We start from the raw sequence: 13,911 nt of genomic DNA, 5'->3' as shown, positions 1-13,911 counted from the left end.
AAAGAGAAAGAGAGAGGAAATTGTCACAATTATTAAATATTAATTATTGACTTGTGTGTCAGTGTGAGTCAGTGTCTGAATGTGGTAAATGGTTTTGAGTTCTCTATAAATTGACTGTGGGATATTTTTTAAGATATTCAATTAGATATGGTAAGTAACTGTGTGGAGATGGGAGCTCCAATTTTCTCTTATTCTCTCTCCATTTTTTGTTTGGGTAAAGAAAGTATCATACTTCAACAAGCCGTTCAAACACAGATTTATAAGATCTTTTCTGGATTTTACTTAGATTAGCTACACTTGTTCATTTGATGTATGAAATATTACTGGAATCAACCAAAAATCAGAAACGATTTAATTCAAAAGAATGAGTGAAAAATAATAAAAGCTTATAATTTTAAAAGCAATTCAAGTCAAAACACTTGTGTTATGGTTGAATGAAGAAAGTTTTGTCCATGTAAAAAGAAAAACAAAATCATTGTAAGCAAAAGATTCTAGTACGATGAATAACAGGGCCATGAAGAATAAAATATATTATATTTGTATCATATTGATCTGTATCCTTAAAATGAGCATTTTAGTTCCATTAGTTAATGGCAAACTTAATGATGTTACTAGCAATTATAAAAGTGACCACGACCATAATAAATAATCAATTTCAAAATATATTTTAAATATAATAAAGCTTGAAAATAAGCATTGGTAGAGCCTTACATTGAAGAAGATAAACAGTTATTATAAAAGGGAAAAATTGATTTAGGAGACATAACTATAACTCCATGCCATGTTTGGGGTATGGAAATTTATGTATTATTAAAAGGTTTATAATTTTGTAAAATAAAATGTATTAAAAAGTTTGTAATTTTGTGCAAAAAAGTGCATTAAGACTTTGTTCTTTTGGAGGGATTTGGAGGAGATGATTTGGGAGAGATGATTTGAATGGATTTGAGGATAATTTTTTTTGTTGTTTTTTTAATGGATTTGTGGGTAAAGTTTATGAAAATTAGTGTAGAATTTGATTTATGTAAAAGATAAAAAAAATTATTTAATTGGTAGAAATTAAAAATTACATAAATATCCCTAATTATTAAAGTAAAATAAAATGATAATAGTTAATGTTATATTTAATTGTAAAAATGATTATAAAGAGTAAAAAATTAATATTAATTATTATTATTATTATTATTTTATTATTATTATTATTACTATTATTATTATTATTATTATTACTATTATTATTATTATTATTATTATTATTTCAGCCTGTAAACCATTTTAGTCAAACACACTGTATTCAAGGGATGAAATTGTAAATGTTGAGAAATCTTTGCAAATCTACACATAGATGAGAGATTGAAAAATTCTTTTATCCTGCAAATCCGTGCTTTCAAATGCGCACAAATCTTTAGAAACGAGCACAACAATAATCTGAAATCCGTCTTCACATTTCATCGTGCATAGTAAATTAACCTCAAGCGAACAGAGGCTAAAAGATTTGTAATTGTTGTCTTCAATTTTTTTTCCAAAAAAATTATATAGAGAAGGATTTACAGTTTTGTTTACAAAAATTTACAGAAAATGATTTTTAGTTTTTTATAAAAAAAATTGAAAAATATTTATAGTTTTGTTCATGAAAAAGGTATAAGAAAAGTTGGTAACTTTGTCTAAAACATAATTACAGAAAAAGGGTTTTTGATTTTGTAAAAACAAATATTGTATGAAATTTTGTAGTTTTTTTCATCAAAATTCATGTTAAGTAATAATATTCCTACTGAATATTCGTGGACGTGAGTTTAAAATGTTGAATGATAAATTTATTATGTACTTTTATTTATATTTCCTTTTTTATTTGTGTGGTGTATGAATATGTTTCTGTTTGAAAATATTATTTTTCTATGGGATGATTCTCAACAATGATATCAGAGTTGATGATTTAATCCAGAGAAAAAAAGGAACATTTTGACATGTTAATCAAAATCAATATTGTATTTTTGTGTCTTTAGAGACAGGTTGCAATGATTTTGTTCATACATATGTTGTTGAGTTTTACTTAGTCGAAGTGGAATTGGTGATGAATTTTTCCTTAAGTATTAGTGAGTTATCAATGAGAATGATATTAAAGTTGTTAACCAGTTGTATAATCATAACTCAATAAGTTTGTTGGATGTATGAGAAACTTGATAGTTGTATGTCACAGGAAGATTTACAATTTTATCGAAAAAATTACACAAGATGTGCAACTTTTGTAAAAAAAATTGTAAGAGAAGGCTAAAAAAAATTGCATGATAAGTAGTAATATTTATGTTTTCTAGGTTCCCAACCATATATATTTAAATAGTTTGTAAATATTTAATGTATTTTGAATTTAATAAATTCTTTTAATGAAAATTTTAATCTTTAATTAAATATTAGAAAAAAATTTAAATAATTCAAATCACAGTTGAAGATTCAATATTATCATTAATATTTTATTCAATAAATTAGATTTCAAACGTAAAATTAAAGTTATTCAAACTTAAATATAAATCAAAATGGGTCCTAAAAGAGCATACTAACAAGTAGTATATAAAGAATTGTAAAACTAATATTATATATATATATATATATACATATATATATTCAATATGACAAATTTTAGGTAATTTATTCTAATAGTTTATTTGAAAACTATATATTTCTCCCAGAAGTTACAAGAGCATAGAAAATTATATGTTTAGATGGATAGTTTCTTGAGATTCAGCTATTTTAATATTAAAAATTTTAAATATAAATAGAATTTTTAAACAAGTTTATATTTTTAAATTACATTATTTCTCTAAACTTATTTTCTATAGAGCTCTCTACTCTCTTTCTAATGTTTCTAACCACATGTCTATTTTTAATGTTTCTAACCACATGTTCATATGTTTGAATATTAGAAACCACTTAAATAATCATTGAGGTGAGATATTCAACTTTATCATATTAGTTTCTACAAAAGAGTATGTTGGTTTCTACTCTTTTCCTTTGTGTATTTTTCTATGTATGTGAACGTTCTAGCTTACATGTAGGGTTTGAGTTTTCTATAAGATTCTTTGTTGATCAATGGTCCTAACGGTGTACACTGGTCATGTTTATGTTGTTCGTAGGAGCAAATAATTTTTTTTTTGTTTTTGGAACTATTTTAGGACCTTTAGAGTTGTTTGGTCATCTACTAGCTAAGGGAAGTTAATTACCTTGTTTAAGTTGCGTGAAAATTGGTTGAATTATTGATATTAAGGTTTAAGCATGTAGGAAATATGTTGGTGTAAATGGTTGTGTTGCTTGTGATTGTTTGGATTGGTGTTAAGCTGAAGGATTGAGGATATGATCATTTGAGCAAATTGGTATGCACTCTAACGTTGAAAATTGTTTTTGAACCATGCAATAAGTCAAGAAAACCAATTTGAGCATCTGAACAGGTCTCTAGTTCTCCAAATCACAAAATCGAGTTTATTATTTTCTGATATGGCGGCGTGACACTAAGCGCAAATTTGGTTGTACAAGTCTAGAAGTTATTTTGCTTCAAACCATTGAACGTCCATTTTTACTATTGAGCAACCATTTTTGTGAATATGGCACTAAGGAGTAGCATAGAATCGTTGAACACCCTTTTTCATTGCAAGTTTGCAACCATTTCAATTCCAAGTTACTAAGTGACAAAATGACGTTATTGAATGAGACACTTTGTGTGACGTTGAGTGTTAGGACGGTCACTGAGTGCAAACCTTTTGTGAAAGGATTGGCGTTAAACGCTAAAACTGTCGTTGAGTGCTCTCTTTTGGGAGAGGTCTTGCACTGAGTGTCACTTTGAGCACTAGTGTGTGTTTATAATTTTTTATTCTTTGATTTGTTTGAAATGGTTTTACCATGGTTTCTAAGTATGTTTATTATGGAGTGTGATGTTTCTTGGATTTATAACATGATGGTGAATATGTGAATGGAATTTCAATGAGAAGTTTCTTGTAATAGTTCCAATCTTGTATGCATTGATGTATGGATTTCGTATTGAGAGTTATTTTGACGCTCTGATAACCATCTAATCTCAAGTAGTAAAGGGTTTGGTATGTGGTGAGAGGAGTAGGAGGTCCTAGTGTGAGGACTTTACCTTGGCTAAAGACGTTAACAAACTAACCTTGTGTGTGGTAGGGTGAAATTCATTGGCAATGACTTTACAAACCGATAGAGATCACCACAAGTGCATGACTCGTTAGAGTCTAATATCAATACATGTATTCAGATGGTGAAGTCTAGGATGAATGATTGTATGCCTTAAGATTGGTTGATATAAATCTTTATATGTATTAACATTTATATAAATTTTGTATGAATGTTCTTTTTGGTACATTAGCTTACCTTTTCATTTTTATTTGTTTGTATATTTGTATTTCTTATTTGTAATGATTACCTTAATAGTGTAAGTAGATGGAGAATATTTTGGGCTTTTAATGGCGAATTCGCGAACGACGTCATATTAGGAGATGTTAAATTGACGTCGAATTTAAAAAATTCGACAATAAGTTAACGTCGAATTTTGTTAATATACGACATTAATCGCCTTTTTTGTTTTTTTAATTAATTGTGATATTTTTTTACAACTCTACGAGACCTGAAAAGCAAAAAAACAACAAATTTCAATTTTTGGTATTTTATAAAGCAAGAACTATGAACGTAGTATCAAGAACAAACAACAATAACCAACAACAAACAAGTTCAATCAAACAACAACAACAACAAACAAGTTCAACCAAACAATAACAAACAAGTTCAACAAATAAGTTCTTCAAAACGAAAACGAAAACTATCCTTCAAAAGGTGCGTTCGTTGGAATAAAGTACCGTCACCGGTGATAGAGACAGCAGAATGACTTATGAAGGACAAAAACACGAAAATAATCGGTCAAAACAAACGAAAATCATACATAAAATGCATTTGTATCAAATGAAAGAAAGATTACATCTGATGGTCGTCAAACTTCGTTCGAGAAAAGTTTGAGAAGAGAGGAGGGTCTCGCACGCTAAGATGAAGTGAATGAATTTTCAATCTCCTGCTCAAATTTTTATTGAATTCACTAATCTTTTGACGTCTAACTCTGGGACATTCGACGTTTTATATCATTTTACGTCGAATTATAATTATAAACGATGTTTAATAATTGCATTTATTTACAAAAATGTAACCGATCATTTTTAACTTTGGTTATTCAGTGGTTGGACGTTAAACGCGTGACGTTATACGCTGTTTTTCTACTAGGATATTATATATATATATATACACAGGGTATTACAATTATATTCGAAATAATTGTTATAGTATTTTATATAACTTTTTATATTATCTATTTTTTATATTAAAATATGATAATTGAATACTATTAAAATAAAATATTGAAAAATTGAGATAAAATTTCCTCTTTCGTTGATATTATATGCTATAATTGAGTAAAAGATAATATACAATAATAAAAATACTTGTTAAACAGTCTTGTGTATTGAATCATATTAATCTTAAATTTAATATTGATATAAATCTTAATATCATTTTATATCATGAAGATATAATTATCACACATAATCACTACATAGATCACATAAAAGTATATCACAACGAGAATTTCAAATTTTAAATATCAACCAACCTTACCAAGGTTTTTCCTCAATCAACTTGCTGTAATTATTTTATTTTTCAAAAAAACAGTTTATTCAAATTTTGTAAATGTTGTTTTAAAAAAATTGAAATAATATATTAGTTCTAAAGGTTTCACTGTAATCAAAGGATTAAGAAAGGTATTTCCACTCACTAACGTAAATATGCAAACTCGCCTGTTACATTATTTATCTCTTCAAAATTACAGAATACACGTATATTTTAACACTAAGTTATTATTGGTTTTCATGAATATTCTAACACTAAAAAAACAACATTTAACCTCGCACAATAGGCTTCGATTTAGACGAGACCGAAGCCTATCAGAACACGGTGACATTTTTGTAGATTAGGCAAACTTATATATCTCGGTTGAATTGGAACTGCAGCATATAATGCTTATGACCTTGGTTAAAGCATATAGCCGGTGCCTAATACTCTTCCAAAATTTCACCCGCCCTCTGCAAACTTACTTTGGTCTGTCACCTCACCTACGGCTTCAGTTCTCTGCGAACCCGAGGCGATATGTGTTGCACAGAGCTGACAAGTCTGATCAGAGCAGTTCAGATTCTCTCTGTTGCACCCCTACGGCATCGGTTCACTCAAAACTGGTGTGGAAAACTTCAGTTTATGTTCGGTTGTGACCAAACCGAAGCGTATAAGCGAGGCATAGGCATCGGTTGATGCTTTAACCGAGGCATATATGGGTTTATTACTTCGGCTAAAGGTAGAACCGAGGTAGTATCAATCACGATAAGTCAAAAAATTTAACCTCACTGTTCATTTTCTTCTTCGTCGCAAAGGTTGTTCTTCTTCCTGGCGTTGTTCTCGCACACTCCATTTGCTTCTTTGCTTCATTTTCTTCGTTGCTCCATTTCTTTCTATTATTGCACCGCCCTCCATTGCCTCTGCTTGGATTGCTTTCGCGTTGGTGCTCCGTTTGCTCCATTGTTGTCGCTACTACACTGGGCTGCCCGTAGCACCGCCCCTGCTGAACCACCATCGTTGCACCGTCACTGGTCCGTCCCTGTCTCTGGTTCGCCCCTGTTGCACGACGCCCTACTGCACGACGTAGCGCTGAACTGCCCTCGCTACACATTAGTGGCAGCTTCCTCCACGACCATCTTTCTCGTGGGACTTATTCTTCTAGGTAAGTTTTTGTATAATTGGTTTATATATTTTTTAGGTTTATATAATTTAGAATTAGGTTTATATAATTTTGAATTATGTTTATATAATTTTGAAATAGGTTTTATATAATTTTGAATTGTTAGGATTGAATTGGTTGTCGATGTTAATTGATGTATAATTTTGAATTAGAGTATAGGAACTAGGAATATTTGGATTAAATTGGTTTTTTTGGTGATGAAATAAACTTTAAGGTTAGAAACTATGAAACTAACTAATGTGTTGTTTGTTTTTGTGTAGATATTGTATTGTTGTGGTGAGGTTTTATACGCGGACATTCTCGATAGTTGATCGGCTTTCACGCTCCCAGGTTTCTATCCTTAAAATTTTCCTTTTAATATGAACATGTAATTATTTGTTTGCTTGAATATATTGTATATTGTATATGAAATTATTTGTTTGTTTGAATATATACCAATTTCAGGTGTCATTGGCAGCTACTTGTGATCTCCATACTGGAGAACACTGTTGTCTGGTTTTTTTCATTGCACAAGTCTCCTCCCAGCCCTCTTAAACATGTAATAGATTGGTAAGAACTTCAATCTTTTAACTTTCTTTGTTATATAAATGTATGCTAAAGCAAATTGTTTTTAATAGTTCCCTTGCAACACATATGATGTTATTTGGGAGATCTACTACTACAACTAAAAATCTTGCATGGGTTGCCCTTAAGGTTTGGTATTTTAGTCCATACTTTTTTACATTTGGTTCCATTCAAATGATGTTAATTAACACTTTATAATTATGATGATATATTGTAGTGTAATAGACAAACGGGGTCATATGAATGTGGTTACATGTTTTGGATGATGACCATTATTCGTGCACATTACACCAGTGGATGGGAAACGGTAATATTTAGGTTTGAATTTTATTTTCTCTATAATTTATATTTCATATACACTAATTGAAATCATTGTGTTTTATGTAGAGATTCAATAGGACTGCTCCAATTTTAGAGAAGTCACTTCAACTCGTGAGGAAAGCACTGACTAAATATGTAATTCAATTATATAATAGTATGTAGTAGATATTAGGATATATAGTAAGTTCTAAGTTTATGTTTCTAAGTTGCTTTATGATTTTCTACATTATTATTAATTTAACTTTGTACATTGCCTTGATTTATGCTTCAAACTTGATTTATGATTACATTGGATTGATTTATACTTCTAAGAAGTTGATTTGTGATTCCATTGAATGTATTTATGTTTTAATATAATTTTCATTCAAAATATACGTTTTTGAATTATTCTGGATTGTTCTGGCTATAAATATATATGCAGGTTTGTTTTTGTAGTTGGGAATGTAGCAGAAACATACCTCATATTAAAAAAAAACATGAGAATATGCCTCGGTTAAGGCCATAATCGAGGTAGAAAATCCTCTTATGGCCTCGGTTAAGGTCACACCCGATGCAGAAAGGCTGGCGGATGAAAAAAAAAACAAAAATGGGCTTTACTGTCTCGGTTGGGGTCTAAACCGAGGCAATAGAGGGGGACATACTGCCTCGGTTCAAAAGAAACCGAGGCATAAAGTCCTACGAAAAAAAAATCAAAACATCTACTACTTCGGTTAAGCCTGAACCGAGGCCAAATCTTCTCCTTTTATGCCTCGGTTCTCACCCGAGGCAAAAAGTAGTAGGCTTTTTGCCTCGCCTAGATATGCCTCGGTTCTGAAACCACTGTCTATGGCCAAAAATAACCGTTGTCGTTTCTCCTGACTATACTAATGTAAATGTGCATTCACAAACTATGGTAATGTTTAATACAAAAGCCCTTCAAATATTGTGAGAGGATATACATCTAAGTAAATCCTAGTATCTATCAAATGGCTAATGTAATTTAATAAAAACATTAAGAGAATATTAATGTAAAGGGCACCCAAAGTTTATACGTAATTGATTTAAATAGGTTATAGATAGCTAAATATCTTATGACTTGTATAACTAATTTTGTTAAAATTGATATAAAATTAAAATGATTGATTAAATTTTTGTTGTGTTTTATTTTTTATGTTGAAAATCCCACTTTTATTAGAAATAATATGAATTTACATTATATAATATATAAGTCTGTGTAATTTTTTTTCAAAACAATATATGTAAAGTTAAGTTTAAATTTTATTTATCAAAATTTATTTTTGTGAGATTTATTATTTATTAAATTTATCGTATTATTTGTAATCATGTTGTCATTATACCATTTATTAATGTTTAGTTGAATATGATAAAATGTTTTTTGGTTGGTTATCTATCAGAAAATATTAATCTACTAAAACATAATATTATTTAATGTTTTTGCTTGTGAATGCTGAAATTTTAAATTTTATGTTCAATGAATTTGTATTTATGAATGAATAAAAAGAAATACTATTAACTTATCTGAACTAATTACGAATGACGATCGTGTGAAAGTTCTCCCCTTCCCCAATTAACATTATGATGAGTATGAATATGGGTGAACCTAATCTATTTGAAGAAAATAGACCTAAGTTTTCATAACGTTCTTTAATTCTTTTTACCTTATTTGAAGAAAATAGACCTAAGTTATCAATTTGAGGGGTAAAAATGATAATGAGAAGTCATCATTGTTGCCTGCAATCTTGGTCATTTCCTTTTTCATGCCAAAAACAAGGACTTTGATTGCTCTTAAAAGTTATAAAATTAATCGAATGGGTTAGGAATACAGCAAAAAAGTGTTTTTTCTTTTAATTTTAATTTGAGAACCATTGATGAAAATTTTGAATTTTAATCCAAATTCATTTAAGCTTTAATGAGAGTTAGAGTTGATCTAATATTTTGCACATAACAAATTAGAGGATTGATGTGGTGCTTGTTTAATACTATAAAGGGAGTCGTTTGGTAGGGTCATTTTTATTCATACAATTATATGAAAATATTATTTTATTCTGTCGGTTCAATATGACAAAAAAACTTGAATTAATTTAGAATCTCAAAATAGTTATATAGACATTATTGACTCAAATAAATTGATTTTACTTCTATTAAATTATAACAAAATAATAGAGTCCCCTTTGGTGTATCATTTTTGAATGATTTTAAATTTATAGTTTTCGTTACTTTAAGGTAAATAATAGTTCCGAATAATTCAATATTGATATATTTTAATTTTAATATAGTAAAAGAAATATAATTTTAATACAGCAAGTTTATTTTTGTCAGTTTTTGCTTAAATTGTATTAATAATTAATATAAGTAAGTACATGTTTGATATTTAATAATTATTATATATTTCTTTATAAAATTAAAATCTTTAGTAGTTGCTAGTAATTTTTTTTAATAAACACGCGTGACAATTATTAAAGATTAAAACCGTGTCTGATTGGTAAAATTATAATTTTATTTTCATTTTATATTAAAAATAAAATATGTTAATATTTATTGTATTGTATTAAAGTGATTATTTATTGAGAATTTCATTATGATTAGATTCTCTAATTTCTTTAACAACTTTAGCTCGCCCTAACAACGAATCAAATTAATACAAGTATACTAATTGGTATAACCAATGGTTAATGTATTAATTTTTGTTAATACACAAAATAAAATTATAATTGTTTTTTTATTCATTGTTTATTAAATTTGAAAAATTTTAAATTTTAAAAATTATACTGGTTATTCATGTCTATAATTAAAGGTAAATATATAATTTATTAAACTTATTTTTTTAAGCTTTGTAAAATTATGACTGAATGATTGTTTCTGGTAATTAAGAGTTAAAATTAAAAATAAGGATTTGTGCCTGAGGTTAATTTTTGAAAAAGTAAAATGTAATTGTAAATCAAAAATAAATAAGTATGTTGTTTTAATTTTGTGTAAAATATATATTGAATGTATTTGTGTATTCTACCCTTTCTCAACAAAACAACTAAGAAAATCCTTACAATGACCTCTTCCTTTTTATTTTCAAATTTATCTATTCACTATGATAATTATGCAAACTAATTTTTTAATCTTATCTTTATCATTCAAAGTATTATATATATATATATATATATATATATATATATATATATATATATATATTCATATATATGGAAAACTTCAAATACATTATTGATTATTAATGTCACCTGAGATATATGGTAAGGCATTGCTTTCTTTATTGATTGAGCTTTTGAATTTTTCCTCCAGAATATGAAAGTAAACATATGCTCAGATAATTAGTTTGAAATTTGAGCATGATCTTCTCTTTGTCAATGTTAGAGCAATGAGGGAGGTTTTTTTTCATGAAAAGAGGAAGTTTATGACATTTCCTTCCATATAACAAATTCAAAGCTCAATTTGACTTATTTGGATGACTTATCACATAGTATCATATTTTATCATGATATTACATCTTTAATTAAAACTATAATTTATTTTACATATTATATAGGTTTGGTGTGGTTATTTTAGACTTTGTATATTTTTTTATTTAATAAATTTTTATATAATAATAAATAAATGATAAACTTTGAGGTTTCAGTTCAACTGAGATATTACGTTTATAATCATGTTTAGACTTTCTTATTTTGAACAACGGGAGCAATAAATATATATATATATATATATATATATATATATATATATATATATATATATATATATATATATTAATATAATATAATATTTTTGTTTGTATTTATTTGATAACTCATTAATTATAAATAAGATTAATTTATAGTGTATATATATAAAAGTGGATGTATATCTTATTTTATATAACCAATCTTATATAATAATGAGTTTATCTTCATATTTACTTTTTAAGATAGTATCAAAATCATTTAAAATCTATCTTAACAAAGTTCGTTATCGGTTAAATTTATCATGTTAAATGTTGTTATCAGATTGTTTTTAAATATCTAATATTACTTTTGAAATATAATATATAAGTGAGTGTGAACATTATTTTACTATACCAATTTATGTAGAATTAAACTAGGCTTAAGGATTGTAGAATTTATAGTTTTTGTAGAATTGAATTATATTTAAGATCTACTTCTTAAAATTATTTGTTTTAATAATCTATCCGAACATGTGTATAGATTATACATGTTTGAGTTTAATTGGTTGGATCATGAAAATTACTTCCTTCTTTGTAAATATTATATTTGTTTTTCATGACTACATATTGAATAAGTGAAATAATGTATAGTTTCTGTTTAAATTCTTACAACAATTAATTGAACATAAAATTGTTCAAACTTATGATGAATCAAAATTAAAAGTGTAGAAATAAGAATAACAATTTTAAAATACAACATATATACGAATTTTTTTTATTTATAATAAATTTGTATTTGAGAAATATATGATCAAAAGTTGAAATTCATCCTTTCAACTGTAAAAAATTTAGTAAGATAAAATTTGTGACACTTTCTCATAACAAAAATGATTATTCAAAAATTTGGTACTTTTAGATTTGTTTTTTATTTTTTAAAACAAAAATATATTAACCAATGATATTTAAGCATATATTAATATAGAAAAGTATTTTTATATCGGTTCAAGAACCGAGATAGAAATATGAGGTATAAAAAATATTGATATTTTATACTGGTTTCATAACCGATATAACTGGTATAAAAGTGTCACTTTTTATACTAATTAAATGTACAACTAGTATAAAAAATCTCTTCAAATTTCACTCGATGCGATGGTGGTAGAGGGAGTAGCAACCTTGGGTAACAATGCTAATTAGTGTTGGAAACGCAACAAGTGTTGTACAAGCGACTTCCAAAATGTTTTGGAGTGGAATCACCGGTGGAGGTGATTTTTAAGAGATAAGAGAGTTCAGAGAATATTGCGCCTCTAGCCTTCGTTGACGGGTAATGCGAACGACATTGTGGAGAACTACATTTTGATTATGGCTCGTCAGAGAGGAAGATTAAATGTCGGAGAAGCTGAATCACGAATCAGAGAATGAGAATGGACAAGCCTCCCACAAGAGGAAAATGCTCGTCGATAATGCAGATCCATGGTTATAGGCTTGTTAACGGTCGTGGTTGCAGCCATTGCAACGACAACGATGCTCAAAGGTATGCATATGTGTAGATTCATGTGTAGGGAGTGTGAATGGAGTGAGAAGGTGCTCAAACATGCTGGGAGTGTGAATGGAGGAAGAAGGCGCTCGCGCAGGTGCTACTGTTAAGATTTATAAAGTTTAAGGTTTCCGTGTAACCTAATTTAAAAAAAAAAATTACTTTCTATATTATTTATAATTAAAATCGGTATAGAAAATTTTCTTATTTATTACAAAAATATCATCGTGTCTACTTTCTATATCGGTTATAATTAGAAGTGACATATACATTTTTATTTATTTATTACAAAAATGTCACTCCTTCCACTTTTTATACTGGTTAATAATCAAAATCAGTAAGAAAATTTTCATCTTTATTACAAAAATGTCACTGCACCCACTTTCTATATCTTTTATAACCACAACTAATATAAAAATGTTATCTTATTTGCAGTTATATCGTCATGTCACTTTTAATATATGGTAGATTACAACCGATACAAATAATCGCTATAAATTTCACACTAATGATATAAGGAAAAAATAAAATTTAAAAAGAACATGTAATTTTGAGAGATAAAAGAGTAAGTGTCAAATTTTAAATTGTGTAATGTTTAATTTAAAATTATTTAAAGGTACGTTGTTTTAAAATGTAAAAAAAGAGTTATTATATATGGCCAATATATATATAGTTAATTTTTTGCAAGGTGCCTATTAGGGTGAATCCAATTGAAAAGTGAGAAGTATATCTATCCAAGAGTGGTGAAAGTGAGGAAGGGTTGGTCGGTCCTTGTCTCCATATGGGAGCCTCTCTAAAAAGCAAATCAAGATGAAAAAAAGTTATTCCAAATAATGAAAATTTAAATCCTAGGTTAAGGGACCCTACCCAAATCCTATCATGCTTAGCTACCCCACAAAAATTTATCCAAGTAGGCCATTATCTTTGGTCCCATTTTTTTTACTACAAAACAAAACCAACAAAATAAAGGACCCAATAAGCAGTAAAAAGTAGAATTCAAGGACTGGGTCTCAC

This window comes from Vigna angularis, chromosome 7 (genome assembly GCF_016808095.1).
Source record: "Vigna angularis cultivar LongXiaoDou No.4 chromosome 7, ASM1680809v1, whole genome shotgun sequence".
Lineage (NCBI taxonomy): Eukaryota > Viridiplantae > Streptophyta > Magnoliopsida > Fabales > Fabaceae > Vigna > Vigna angularis.
This window is presented reverse-complemented; position numbering follows the sequence as displayed.